This window comes from Thalassophryne amazonica, chromosome 10, assembly GCF_902500255.1.
Source record: "Thalassophryne amazonica chromosome 10, fThaAma1.1, whole genome shotgun sequence".
Lineage (NCBI taxonomy): Eukaryota > Metazoa > Chordata > Actinopteri > Batrachoidiformes > Batrachoididae > Thalassophryne > Thalassophryne amazonica.
Window position 1 is genome coordinate 63,100,379 of NC_047112.1, and position 14,528 is coordinate 63,114,906.

The 14,528-nt window shown below is 48.0% G+C and overlaps 1 protein-coding gene and 1 pseudogene across 3 annotated transcripts in view; one reads left to right on the top strand and one right to left on the bottom strand.

The window, feature by feature from the left end:
• dennd1b (DENN/MADD domain containing 1B) overlaps positions 1 to 14,528 on the bottom strand; it is a 408,111-nt gene that overhangs the window by 299,053 nt on the left and 94,530 nt on the right. The window lies entirely within an intron of this gene.
• LOC117518794 lies at positions 11,253 to 11,954 on the top strand (annotated as a pseudogene).

Below are 14,528 nucleotides of genomic sequence, written 5' to 3' on the forward strand. Positions count from 1 at the left end.
AAACGGCTGATCCCGACCTCTTCTGAAAGTTCTCTGTTCTCTCACGACGTCCTGGGTCAACAGAGGCTTAAATTTGGAAGCTTTCAGCTCGAAACAGGCAGACAGCGGCAGCTCAGGGCGCGTCGCCAAGTCCCGCTCCATCCGCAGTCCTTAAAGCGACAGCAACAGTCCATAATCTCTCATCAGCCGTTAAAATTTTCACAGAAAACCAGCTGAATTTCTCGAATGATGTCCACTTCGATGTGCCTCACAGTTTTGGAAAAAATTTTGATCAAGCAAAGCGTCAGTCTCTCAGGAAGTTCTCAGACAAAGAGATTCCGACGGGAGGGGTGGACCACTCCTCACTCAAAGCCAGCCCACAGCCAAATGACGTAACCGACAGGCGTGAAAAAAACTCACGCATGCGCACGAGGGTTCAAGGTTGTCTGATGTAATCGCACGTGATTCAAATCCATATACTTTTTGAAAAAAATAAAAAGGTACGTTAGTTTTATCACAGACCTCGTATATTTGCCTGCATATATGTGAATGCATTATATATAAGGAAGCAGGGGATAAAAATCATTTCAAAACATTTATATCATGGTGATATGGCAGGTCATGCATGACTGAAGATGTACTACTGTCCGAGTATATTTTAAATATTGCAAATATTATTTGAGTATTTATATTTAAATATTCAGCTTTTTCATATCAGTTCAAGTCAGGTTTGCAGCATGCGCTGGTGATGTGTGTTGGTGCATCCAAGATCTCACACAACTCATTTGCATTTCCTTTTAATGGAGCAAAATGTTACCAATTACAGTCGTGCATACATCAATTTGCACAATCAAACTTTAATTTGGATGACCACTCAGCAATTCTCAGAAAATAAAGTCACACTTACAGGGCTATTCCATAGGGTGCCATTCTACTAGGATTGCCAACAATCCAACAAATTGCAAAAATGGAGTGAAACAGGTTAATCTGACTTGCCTCCTAATGGTGCATTTACAAATAGGCAAGACGCATTATGGATGTCATATTTGCGTCATTATTGGCACATTCCTGACATTCTTAACTTGACTTAATGCATCTGAATAGGTTTCTTAATGGTGCGTGATATTCATGATTTTCGTGGAGCATATTTTTGTATGTCAAAAAATCTTCCACAAATGTCACGCATCACCCTCATTTCGCCTCATGTCGTGGAGGTTGCAACTGAGCGTGTTGATCCGTCTTGATTAATGGTGATCCTTAATAGAGCATGACAGCATTCTTCTCTGACATGCGCACAATTAAATCCTGCTGCACTGCATTCAGTTTGATTGCTGCAGCATGCTGAAGAAGGACAGTGATGCCAAAATTCTCGTTCCAATGCTCATCAGCTCGCTCCTGCAGGTGTTCCACCTGCTGCATGTGCCTGATGTTTGGGAAAATGAGTGAGACAAGAGCCGCGTGAAGCCACACATCTGGCTCTCTCAGTCTCCTCCTCCTTTCTGCACCACTCCATGGCACAGAGCCCAACTAAGCATGCAATCACAAAGTTCTTCTGCTGTGGATTTTGAGGAGCAAACTGGAGCGATCTGAATTGTTCAGCAACTGATGGTTCACAACTGATGGTTCACAACCTGACAGAACAGCGCGCAACATTGCAGAACATTATTCTTGACCGTGCATAATGGTTCCTGATAATTTTCCAGCAACAGGTGCCATTTGTTGTGAAAGTGTAGTGACACGGACCCACAACAGGGGGCGCAAATGAACGGCCAATAGATGAGCCAAAAAGTAACAATTTAATGTTGTGAAACGTGCACAACGAATATACAGACAACCTCAGAATATAATTACAGTCAAATCACAAAGGTGACGTGTGGGCAGGCTCGAGGATAGAAGACGTCTGTCCTGAGATGAACCGGAACCACACGATTTCCTCCGCCACCGAACCCAGAGAATACTGGAGCCGCCAAGTCCCGAATTCCCAGGTGATCACCGTCCCCGACTGTCGGATCTGGTACTGCTGGCGAGAACAAAGACAGTCAAGTGTGGGTGTGTGTACACCCAGTAACAATAACGGTGGGAATGTCACCTCCACCTCTCACTCAATATGCTGATGTGTTTGCAGTGATCCCTCAGAGAAAAAGAGTGCCGTCCTGCACTCACTCAGCTTCCACAAAACAAGGAACCGGTACGCCTGCAAACACTCACAATGTACAGATTACAGATAAACACAAAAAGGCTGAGGATATTACCTACAATGAAGTATGATATCTCGGCAACGAGGTGGAGATGACGTCTGGTCTTTATGCAGTGTAATGATGAAGAATGTGTGACAGCTGTCAGGAATTAATGAGTGACAGCTGTCACTCCCGGCTGTGTCCGTGACAGCAGCGCCCTCTCGTGCCTGAAGCCCGCACTTCAGGCAGGGCGCCCTTTGGTGGTGGGCCAGCAGTACCTCTTCTGGCGGCCCACACAACAGGACCCCCCCCTCAACGGGCGCCTCTTGGCGCCCGACCAGGTTTGTCGGGGTGTCGGCGGTAGAAGTCGGCCAGGAGGGCCGGATCCAGGATGAAGCTCCTCACCCAGGAGCGTTCTTCGGGTCCATACCCTTCCCAGTCCACCAGATATTGGAACCCCCGGCCCATTCGACGGACGTCCAGGAGCCGGCGCACAGTCCAAGCCAGCTCCCCGTCAATGATCCGGCCAGGAGGCGGTGCCGGACCGGGAGCACAGAGGGGTGAGGTGTGGTGAGGCTTGATCCTGGAAACATGGAACACCGGGTGGATCCGCAGTGAAGCCGGGAGCTGGAGCTTCACTGCGGCAGGGCTGAGGACCTTGAGGATTTTGAAGGGTCCAATGAACCTGTCCATCAGTTTTGGTGACTGTACTTGTAGAGGGATGTCCTTCGTCGACAACCACACCTCCTGCCCGGGCTGGTATGCAGGGGCCGGGGACCGTCGGCGGTCTGCATGGGTCTTGGCCCTCGTCCAGGCCTTCAACAAGGCAGAACGGGCGGTGCGCCACACCCGACGGCACCTACGAAGGTGGGCCCGGACCGAGGGCACACCGACCTCTCCCTCCACCACGGGAAATAATGGGGGCTGGTACCCCAAACACACCTCAAATGGGGAGAGGCCGGTGGCAGAAGACACCTGGCTGTTATGCGCATACTCGATCCAGGCCAGATGGTTACTCCAGGCCGTCGGGTGCGCGGATGTTACGCAGCGGAGGGTCTGTTCCAGTTCTTGGTTGGCCCGCTCTGCCTGTCCGTTCGTCTGTGGATGGTACCCGGACGAGAGGCTCACGGTGGCCCCCAGTTCCCTGCAGAAGCTCCTCCAGACGTGTGAAGAGAACTGGGGACCACGATCTGAGACGATGTCGGTGGGTATCCCATGCAGATGGACGACGTGGTGGACCAGGAGGTCTGCTGTCTCCTGGGCTGTTGGGAGCTTCGGGAGGGCCACGAAGTGGGCCGCCTTGGAGAATCGGTCCACTATCGTGAAGATGGTGGTGTTGCCCTGGGACGGCGGGAGGCCCGTGACGAAATCCAGGCCGATGTGGGACCAGGGGTGATGAGGCACGGGTAACGGATGAAGAAGTCCTTGGGACCTTTTATAGTCTGCCTTGCCCCTGGCACAGGTGGTGCAGGCCTGGATATATTCCCGGACGTCGGCCTCCATAGACGCCCACCAGAAGCGCTGCCGGACAACTGCCACGGTCCTTCGCACCCCTGGATGACAGGAGAGCTTGGAACCGTGACAGAAGTCCAAGACTGCAGCTCTGGCCTCTGGTGGGACGTACAAACGGTTCTTCGGACCAGTTCCGGGGTCCGGGCTCCGTGCCAGGGCCTCCCGGACGGTCTTCTCCACGTCCCAGGTGAGGGTGGCCACGATAGTGGACTCCGGGATGATGGGCACCGGTGGATCCGACAGCACCGTTTTGACTTCGTCTTCGTGTACCCGGGACAAGGCATCCGATCTCTGGTTCTTGGTCCCGGGGCGATAGGTGATCCGGAAGTCAAAATGTCCGAAGAACAGTGACCAGCTGGCTTGCCTGGGGTTCAGCCGCTTGGCGGTCCTGATATACTCCAGGTTCCGATGGTCAGTGAAAACCGTGAATGGCACAGACGCTCCCTCCAACAGGTGTCTCCACTCCTCAAGAGCCTCTTTCACTGCAAGGAGTTCTCGATTGCCGACGTCATAGTTCCGTTCAGCTGGGGTCAACCTGCGAGAAAAGTAGGCACACGGGTGAAGAAACTTATCGGTCTCTCCGCTCTGGGATAGTACGGCTCCTATCCCTGAGTCAGAGGCGTCCACTTCAACCACGAACTGGCGGCTAGGGTCGGGCTGCACCAAAACTGGCGCAGTAGAGAACCGTCGTTTCAACTCCTTGAACGCGGCTTCGCACCGATCCGACCAAGTGAAGGGGACTTTTGGAGAGGTCAGGGCTGTCAGGGGGCTAACTACCTGACTGTAGCCCTTAATGAACCTCCTATAGAAATTAGCGAAGCCGAGGAACTGTTGCAGCTTCCTACGGCTTGTTGGTTGGGGCCAATCTCTCACCGCCGCAACCTTGGCTGGATCAGGGGCGACGGAGTTAGAGGAGATGATAAACCCCAGGAAGGACAAAGACATGCGGTGAAACTCGCACTTCTCACCCTTCACAAACAGTCGGTTCTCTAATAACCGCTGCAGGACCTGATGTACATGCTGGACATGGGTCTCAGGGTCCGGGGAAAAGATGAGAATATCGTCCAGATATACGAAGATGAATCGGTGCAGGAAGTCCCGCAAGACATCGTTAACCAAGGCTTGGAACATCGCGGGGGCGTTGGTGAGGCCGAACGGCATGACCAGGTACTCAAAGTGACCTAACGGGGTGTTAAATGCTGTCTTCCATTCGTCTCCCTTCCGGATCCGAACCAGGTGATACACATTTCTAAGATCCAGCTTAGTAAAAATTTTGGCTCCATGCAGGGGGGTGAACACGGAATCCAACAATGGCAACGGGTATCGGTTGCGAACCGTAATCTCATTCAGCCCCCTGAAATCAATGCATGGACGGAGTCCGCCATCTTTCTTGCCCACAAAAAAGAAACCTGCCCCCATCGGGGAGGTGGAGTTCCGGATCAGCCCGGCAGCTAATGAGTCCCGGATGTAGGTCTCCATTGATTCGCGCTCAGGTCGTGAGAGGTTGTACAGCCTGCTGGACGGAAACTCAGCACCTGGAACCAAATCAATGGCACAATCGTACGGACGGTGCGGGGGAAGGGTGAGTGCCAGATCCTTGCTGAAGACGTCAGCAAGATCGTGGTACTCAACCAGCACTGCCGTCAGATTGGGAGGGACTTTGACCTCCTCCTTAGCCTGTAAACCGGGGGGAACCGAGGATCCTAAACACACCCGATGGCAGGTTTCGCTCCACTGAACCACCACCCCAGACGGCCAATCAATCCGGGGATTGTGCTTCAACATCCATGGGAAGCCCAAAATCACGCGGGAGGTAGAAGGAGTTACAAAAAACTCAATCTCCTCCCGATGGTTTCCAGACACCACCAGAGTTACTGGTTGTGTCTTGTGTGTGATTAAAGGGAGGAGGGTGCCATCTAGTGCCCGCACCTGCACTGGCGAAGGAAGCGCCACCAGAGGGAGCCCTACCTCCCTTGCCCATCTGCTGTCTAGCAGACTCCCTTCTGACCCCGTGTCCACCAGTGCTGGGGCTTGAAGGGTTAAATCCCCGCTCAGGATTGTAACTGGGAGTCGTGTGGCAATCTGTGTGTGTCTCACTTGAATGTTATGACCCCCCCTTAGCCCAGTCTCTAAGGGCGAGTGTTGTTGTTTTGGCCGTTTGGGGCAGTTTTTCTGTGTGTGCTCAGTTGAGCTGCAGAGAAAACACTCTCCACGGATCAGCCTCCTCATTTTGGCCCTGTGCGTTTCTCTAACAACGTCAGCAGGGGGAGCTGTTGCCCCACGGAGCGCTGTGGCTGTGGAGCGTGGGGAGGGCGGCGCCTTTTCGAACCCGGAAGGGAGAGGGGCGGCGCGTATCCGGTCACGTCCTTCGCCTCGCTCCCGACGGCGTTCCTCCAACCGATTGTCTAACCGTATAACGAGATCGATAAGCCCATCTAAATCCCGCGGTTCCTCCTTAGCTACCAGCTGCTCCTTCAGAACCAACGACAGTCCGTTTATGAAGGCGGCGCGAAGCGCAACGTTATTCCAGCCGGACCTCGCAGCCGCGATGCGGAAGTCGACTGCATAAGCGGATGCGCTCTCGCGTCCCTGTCTCATTGACAGCAGCACTGTTGAAGCGGTCTCTCCTCTGTTAGGGTGATCAAACACAGTTCTGAACTCCCCCACAAACCCAGTGTATGCTGATAACAACCGTGAGTTCTGTTCCCAGAGCGCCGTAGCCCAGGCGCGTGCTTTACCCCGAAGCAGAGCAATCACATAAGCTATTTTACTAGCATCTGACTCGTACATGACGGGACGTTGTGCGAAGACGAGTGAACACTGCATAAGAAAGTCCGCGCACGTCTCCACACAACCTCCGTACGGCTCAGGAGGGCTTATGTATGCTTCAGGGGATGGTGGGAGGGGTTGTTGAACCACCACTGGAACATTTATATCCTGCACAGGGTCAGCAGGAGGACGAGCTGCAGCAGCGCCCTGAGCGCTCGCCGCCATCTGTGCGGAGAGAGCCTCCACTCTGCGGTTCAGGAGGATGTTTTGCTCGGTCATTTGATCCAACCGAGCCGTAAAGGCGGTGAGAATGTGCTGCAGCTCACCAATCACGTCTCCTGCAGACGCCTGGGCTCCCTGCTCTCCCATTGGTCGTTCAACAACCGGGTGACGCCCCTCGGAGTCCATGACGCTGGCCGAGATATCCTGTTGTGAAAGTGTGGTGACACGGACCCACAACAGGGGGCGCAAATGAACGGCCAATAGATGAGCCAAAAAGTAACAATTTAATGTTGTGAAACGTGCACAACGAATATACAGACAACCTCAGAATATAATTACAGTCAAATCACAAAGGTGACGTGTGGGCAGGCTCGAGGATAGAAGACGTCTGTCCTGAGATGAACCGGAACCACACGATTTCCTCCGCCACCGAACCCAGAGAATACTGGAGCCGCCAAGTCCCGAATTCCCAGGTGATCACCGTCCCCGACTGTCGGATCTGGTACTGCTGGCGAGAACAAAGACAGTCAAGTGTGGGTGTGTGTACACCCAGTAACAATAACGGTGGGAATGCCACCTCCACCTCTCCCTCAATATGCTGATGTGTTTGCAGTGATCCCTCAGAGAAAAAGAGTGCCGTCCTGCACTCACTCAGCTTCCACAAAACAAGGAACCGGTACACCTGCAAACACTCACAATGTACAGATTACAGATAAACACAAAAAGGCTGAGGATATTACCTACAATGAAGTACGATATCTCGGCAACGAGGTGGAGATGACGTCTAGTCTTTATGGAGTGTGATGATGAAGAATGTGTGACAGCTGTCAGGAATTAATGAGTGACAGCTGTCACTCCCGGCTGTGTCCGTGGCGGCAGCGCCCTCTCGTGCCTGAAGCCCGCACTTCAGGCAGGGCGCCCTTTGGTGGTGGGCTAGCAGTACCTCTTCTGGCGGCCCACACAACACCATTAATCGTAACGTGTGGTAACAGGTTGCAAGTTCCTGAGGACACCTGACGTCTCTGCCCCAAATCATCACATTTGTGATCAGCGGCCAAGAATGTATACTTCATGGCATTCGTGACTTGCCGTCGTTATGTGTAAACATAGCATAACAGGCTGTTCAATTCTGAACAAAAACTGCTACAAGTGTTGCTTCGGCTTCAAACTTTTACCCAGATGGCGCACGATCATACAAGTTTCAAGCCTTAGTCATTACAAGTACCCTGTTTGAAGAAGTTTGAACATGACTGAAGCTGTTGAGACTGCAAATACGTGAGTACCCGAATACCCATGTACTATCAACGATTTCAAGAATCAGGATGAAATTTCTGAACAGTTCAAAATTGGATCCCAAATTCAAATCTGGTGCCAGAGATGGCCGTAACTACTGTGTATACCAGGTTTGTTCAAGATTGACAAAGATGGATCAAGAAGTTATTAAAATGCTTCAAAACACGCCCCCGATTTGCTATTTGGGATTAAGCAGGAAGGAACAACTGATCAGGTATAATTATTAATTATTTATTATTATTAATTATTCATTATTTATCCCCCCATACCTTAGCTTAGCATAGACCTTGACCTGACCTTGAATGGATTTAATCTGGTAATTCTGCTCTAATAGTGTAAATAAGGGAGCAACGGGCAACACTATGGTAACAAATGACAATATTTTTCATACAACAAGTCACGGGTATTTTTTTTTCTTTTTTTGTGGTGTTTTTGTAGTTTGGGAGGTCTTGTTATTTATACTTTATGCAAATTAAACACTTCCCCCCTTCATATTGCATTTTTTGGCAGGTGCAACTTATACTATGGAAAATATGGTACAATCAGAGCAAATTTTTTTTAATGGTGGGCTAAAAAAAGGCCAACGTTTTCTCTGATCATTATTCTGTAACCATACAACTGCCCGTCCAGCGTTAAACCATGAACACTCAAAATGCTCCCAACATAACAGACACTCAAGACACTCAGTCTCCTGTTTAATTGCATTATTAAGAGAGGAATGTGAAAGAGAGAGTGCAATTGGTCAAGGTGAGCTCAGATGGAAGAGTAGAAGATGGAATAGAACAGGTGAGTATAAGACCTAAGCTTAACCAAAACGGCACATCTGTATGTGAATATGCTGTTCCACCAAATGACTTATGGATTACATTCACAATGAAGACGTGTACACTAAAACCATTTAATTCACAGTGGATTGACAGCTGTGACAGTCCACTGCATTAAAAATGACAGAGCAAACATGACAAGTAAATAAATAATCAGATGGGCCGATGCAGACGCACACAAACGTAACCGATAAACAAATACATAATAAATAAATAGTGCTGCAGCCTGTCAACCTTTAAAATGTGTTTCTGCTTGTAGATTATATTTTTTGCTGAGAAACTCCAAAATCTCTATTTGCGCAAGTTTTCAAATGACCGTCTGCCTCTGGAACTTGCTGAATGTTTATCATATTATTCTCTGTTCTTTACAGAGAAGTGGGCCTTATATACACCGCACTGTGGCGAAGTCGGAATTAACTGGCAAAACCATCTTGTGTGTGTGTGTGTGTGTGTATCTTCTGTTTTATTTTTCCCCACACAACTTTGGGATGAGATCTAAGAAGAGACGGACAGATTTCCATCTGTCTCCTTCATTTGGTGAAAATAAATAAATAAATACATTTATGCGATTCAAATGTATGCTTTAGTCACCTCTTTCCCTCACACACTGTTCCATCTCTCACTCGCTATCCAAGTGGCATCTGCCGATGACCAGGGCATCAAGGGTCTGGCGCTGAGGGAGGAATAAGTGGAGCGGGGCGGAGCAGGAGGGAGAAACAGAATGAGTGAGAGGAGAGAAAAAGAAAGAGGGAGCAAGCGCCTCTCACTTCATATTTCCAGAGAACCACCCCGGCGTGCCAGCCAGCCTGCAGTCTGTTCTCCTTTGAGCTTTCTATTCTACCACAGAACTGAGAAAAAAAAAAAAATCAATTCATATTTCCATAATCCACACTCCTGTCTGCTGCATGTCTTTACCTCTCTTCATACTCCCCCCTCTTTCCATCAGTCTCTCGCCTTTTCTCACTCTCTCCTTCTCCCCTGGGGTGGACTAACCCCTCCACCCCGATCCTACGGCCTACAAATGTCATTACGCTCTGCAACAATAACATCCGAAACAAAAGGAGGCCTTGCTCTGAGTTCTGAGCCCCTCTGCAGAGACTGTTGGCCACTGCTGCCATATGCTGGCCAGCTCGGGCCACAGAAAGCAAGAGTCTGTGACTACAGAGGACTCCAGCTTACTGCACCACAAAGGAGGAAAAGAGCCCTAATCCTGGTAATGAGGCCTGTGAATAAAGCTTTTATGTATATACAGGGGAAAGCGCCAATCCCTCTGTACACAGCATGCTAACTAGCCATTTTAAGGGCCGTCTTATCCACACAAACGATCTGGTCAACACCGGAATGAAACAGGAGCGAGCACGGAGGAGGGCTAAAGAAAACATGTTGACAAAGGTGATGAGGCAAACTCATATCGGCACATCCAGCGTGTTCAGTTTTATTTCATCTTTCTGTGTTTCAACTGTTCTTTTGAGTCTTTTTCCTTCACTACCTTTGTAAGTCTATAAGTCTTGCTTAGACTCGTGTTCCCTCACTCCCTCTACGTGTTACAACCATAGCATTCTTTGGTTCATGTGGGGCAGGCAGACATTGCCTGAAGCATCTTTCTACTAGGCCGTTTATTCCTCAAAGTAGATCAGAGAGACAGGAGCGCTGTTTAAACTCAGTGGCATGGCTGCTGGGTTGAGAGATAGTTAGCCTACGCACATATATGTCTTTCAGTTGTCTATTTCTTCCCAACCTCCAATGATGCTGCAGTCCTCTGTCCAGTGATTTGCTGTGACCGCTTTTGGCAAAAAGCCAATGTGTTATAGATCTGTTTTCCTTCCATCAAATTCTTGCTTTTTGCCATCCTTAGAAAAATTGTCAGTGTTTTAAAAAAACCCACATGCAACTTACATTGCAAGAGAAGCCACAACAGTTAGAAAGCAGGAGTCACTGGGTCAAAAACTGATAAAGCAACAGCAGCAGCATGATCCAACCTAATCCACTCAGAGAGCGGCATGCACAACATAAAGATAAATGTTCATATTATTGCAGCCCATGTGTTTTGATCAAGCTGGACCGAGACTTGAAGGTGAATCCAAAGAGATCTAACAAAGGTATCCTGCTGAGCAGCTGTATTTTTCTAAGAGTAAAGAGGAGGTCTTTCATGAAGGGAAACTTAAAACCCATTTTAATCTTGTTCCAGAAATGTTCCTGCACGTGTGAGCTGCATATACTGTGAATGGCTGGAATACAGTACATCTTCATCCAAAATGCAATATATAAAACAGTAGGATATACAGAGTTCTACTCCATACACATACAATTATGTCACAGTTTCTCAGATCTGTATTTAATAGAAAATTAACTACAATGTTTAATAACTTGGGTTTATTTATTGGAAAAAGACTCTGTTAGAGAAAAAAAAACGTACATCTATAAAGTGATTTATGTAAAAAAAAAAGTAAAGCAATAACTGACTGTATATGTAATCTTTGAGGAGCAGTGCCATACGCAAGAATGCTACAGCAAGGACTACATCGAGAGCTTCTGCTGTGAGGGCAATGACAAAGAGCTGGGGAGGATCACCATCAACTACGAGAAGCTCAAGTCTCTGCAGTGCAAGATTCATGACAGCAAGGTCCGGCTGGAGCAGGACCTCAAGACGCAAGCCATGGACAAATGTGAAATGGACATAAAGATGAACAGTCTGAAGCCAAACCTCATACAGTTTCGCAAGATCAGGGACTAGCACCTCGTCTGGCTCAATCACAAAGGTGTACGTCATAAACAAATCAACGACTGCCTGGAAAGCAAGAATGACAACGCCGACGAGGGTTACTTTGTGAACGAGGAGGATGAGAAGTTGCCGCACTATGACGAGAAGAGTTGGTTTGTCGGTGACCTGAACAGGACGCAGGCGGAGGAGTTGCTGACCGGGAAGCCAAATGGAGAGCTTCTCATCCGAGAAAGCAGCAAAAAGGGCTGCTATGCCTGCTCGGTGGTTGCTAACAACAAGGTGAAGCACTGCGTCATCTACAGCACGGTGCGAGGCTTTGGCTTCGCCGAGCCATACAACCTGTACAGCAGCCTGGTGCTCCACTATCACCAGACCTCCCTGGTGCAGCACAACGACACGCTCAACGTCTTCCTCACCTACCCAGTCTACGCACACATGCCCTCTAGAGGCACATGAACCTCCGTCCACACACGCCACTGCTAACCAACACCAGATCCAAATGGACGACATGATGTGAGTCGCATCAGGCGCGTGGAGTTTCTGGATTTTTACCGGAACCCCTTCGGAGGGCATTCTTTCTAACGACTGCTTGATTTGCACAAGGACGTATGAAATGTTTGTGGATGTGAAAACGGGAAGTGGAGGAGGAGACTTCAGCGTTCCAGGTTGATGCAGCTGCTACCTAAACGCCAGCACAGAGAATGACGACGGCGAACATTCCCCCCATTTTTCCACATCAGATGTTTTTATTATTATTAATATTTTTATTAGTTTTGGTTTTTGGACTCGTCATGTTTAAGATATTTCCTCATGCTGGGTCACATGATCATCAACTAAGTTTTAATAAAACATTAATTGCTCAACTTTTGCCACAGACTCTTAAACTGCGCTAAACACCAGGTCGCGTTTAGCGCAGGTTCATACCTGTTCATAAGTGATGGCCAAATTGAGGCCTTAAGGAGCATGGTGTTTTTTTTTTTTTTTCTGGGGCCACTGGATGGCACTGTCTATTCAAAAAAGAGGTCTAAGGAAATTGAAGGTCATTGTGCTTTGAATTCTTTTTTGAGTGGACACTGCCATCTGGTGGCCTCGGAGAGGGGATGCCAAGTACTTCGTAAGGCCTTGTTTTGCTGTCATGACTGTTGGTGCCTCCGCCTGTTAGGTCACTAAACACAGCATACTGTTAGAGCAGGTTTAAGAATGTGTGATCAAAGTTATTTGATGATCAAGTGACCCAACACGAGGTCACAGTTTGTCAAACTGGTAAGAGACGGGCTACAACTCCGCTGATTTCTGAAAGCAGCCCTTCCTTCACTACACTTGGCACAGAGTTCTCCCGATCAGGAATTCTATGCAGCAAAAAAACCCCAAACTGATTTTGTAATGGACACTGACCCACCTTGGCCCTGCCCACTCAGAACAATTTGACTTGAGTTGATGAGAACAATCAGGTGTTGCATCCATCATTAAATGACACATTTAATCTAAATGGCTTTATTTTGTACTTTATACTCTGAGTGAACATTTAAAAAACCTATAAAATGTAATCTATCAGGTTGGTTCATGAGCCGGAAACAGAAACTTTTGCAAATGATTTGAAGCCTTTCACATTTAAAAACAAAACGTGATGTTGGTGATTTGAACGCTGACATCGTGACCTACCAGAACATCGACAAGCTTCCTGTTCAGTTATCTAGTGTGACCAAGCCCATAGGAAGACTAAACACTAATTTAGTCTAATTCGTCTAATTAGTTTAATTAGGGGAAGGGGAGGTGATGGTCGAGTGGTTAAACGTTGGGCTTGAGACCAAAGGATCCTCGGTTTAAATCCTAGCCCAACCGGAAGATCATTGAGGGCCCTTGGGCAAGGTCTTTAATCCCCTAGTTGCTTCTGGTGTGTAGTGAGTACCTTGTATGGCAGCAGCCTCACATCGGGTTGAATGTGAAGCATTAGTGTAAAGCGCTTTGAGCATGTGATGCAGATGGAAAAGCGCGATATAAATGCAGTCCATTTACCATTTATATGTACTGGGATGCAGAATTTCAGATTGTATAAAGTCAACAATAACATAAGGAGATGAGATAAGATATTCGTTTATTAGTTCCACATGAGGAAATTAGCAATAATGTCAAGGCTGGCAAACTGCTGATGATGTTGTCAATAAAACTTATTTCTCTCTGGATTCATCTTCAAATGCTACCAGTCTCAAGTACAACTTGAGCATGCCTATCACACAAGCTGTAATAATATGAGAAGAGAATTCCTTATTGCTCATAATATCTTTTACAGAAACAATTAAAAAATATATACATCAACAATACTTGAATGGTAAAACCTCTAGGTGTCAGGCCAGGTCACCAGAAGGGTTCAATTTATACTTCATGAAGTTTTTGAATTTTGAGATAACACTCTTTTCCAAAACTTTAGTAAGTGTCCAACATGGTCTAGATGTCTAAAAATCCATGGTTGAACCCATAGTGTTTGTTATGTTGTAGTTTGATCTAGCGGTGCATGGCAGGAAGTGCTGGTGGTTTGTGGAACAGTGGGCAACCACAGTGGCAACCCAACCTAACTGGTGACATTACTGTCTGCTGTTTCCCACACTGACAAATCGGGTCAACACCTCAAATCCATACTGAACCATATCATGCATGTGGCTGAGGCACGTAACACTGACGGACAAGACCTGACCATGGCATATGGCATTCTCTCCAGTTCCCCTAAGAGATGCCAGCTTTAAGCCATCTGTCGCCACTGTGATCCTTCCAGTCACAGTTATTGCATCCACAGTGTTGAATACCATGAGGTATTCAACACGTGCAGAGTGGGAAGAAGAAGCAGCAGAAAGAGTCAATGGTCTTGATAGTCCAGCCACTCCCTCTAGCCTCTCATGTCAGGGGAGGTCTCAAGAAGTCTAACAAAGTGCTGCTCCTAACCAGAGTGTGGTACACAGAGTGCCATAACCATGTGATAGATGACTAGTTAATATCAAGCATAAAGTATCATTACTAAACAGTAAAGTTAACTGG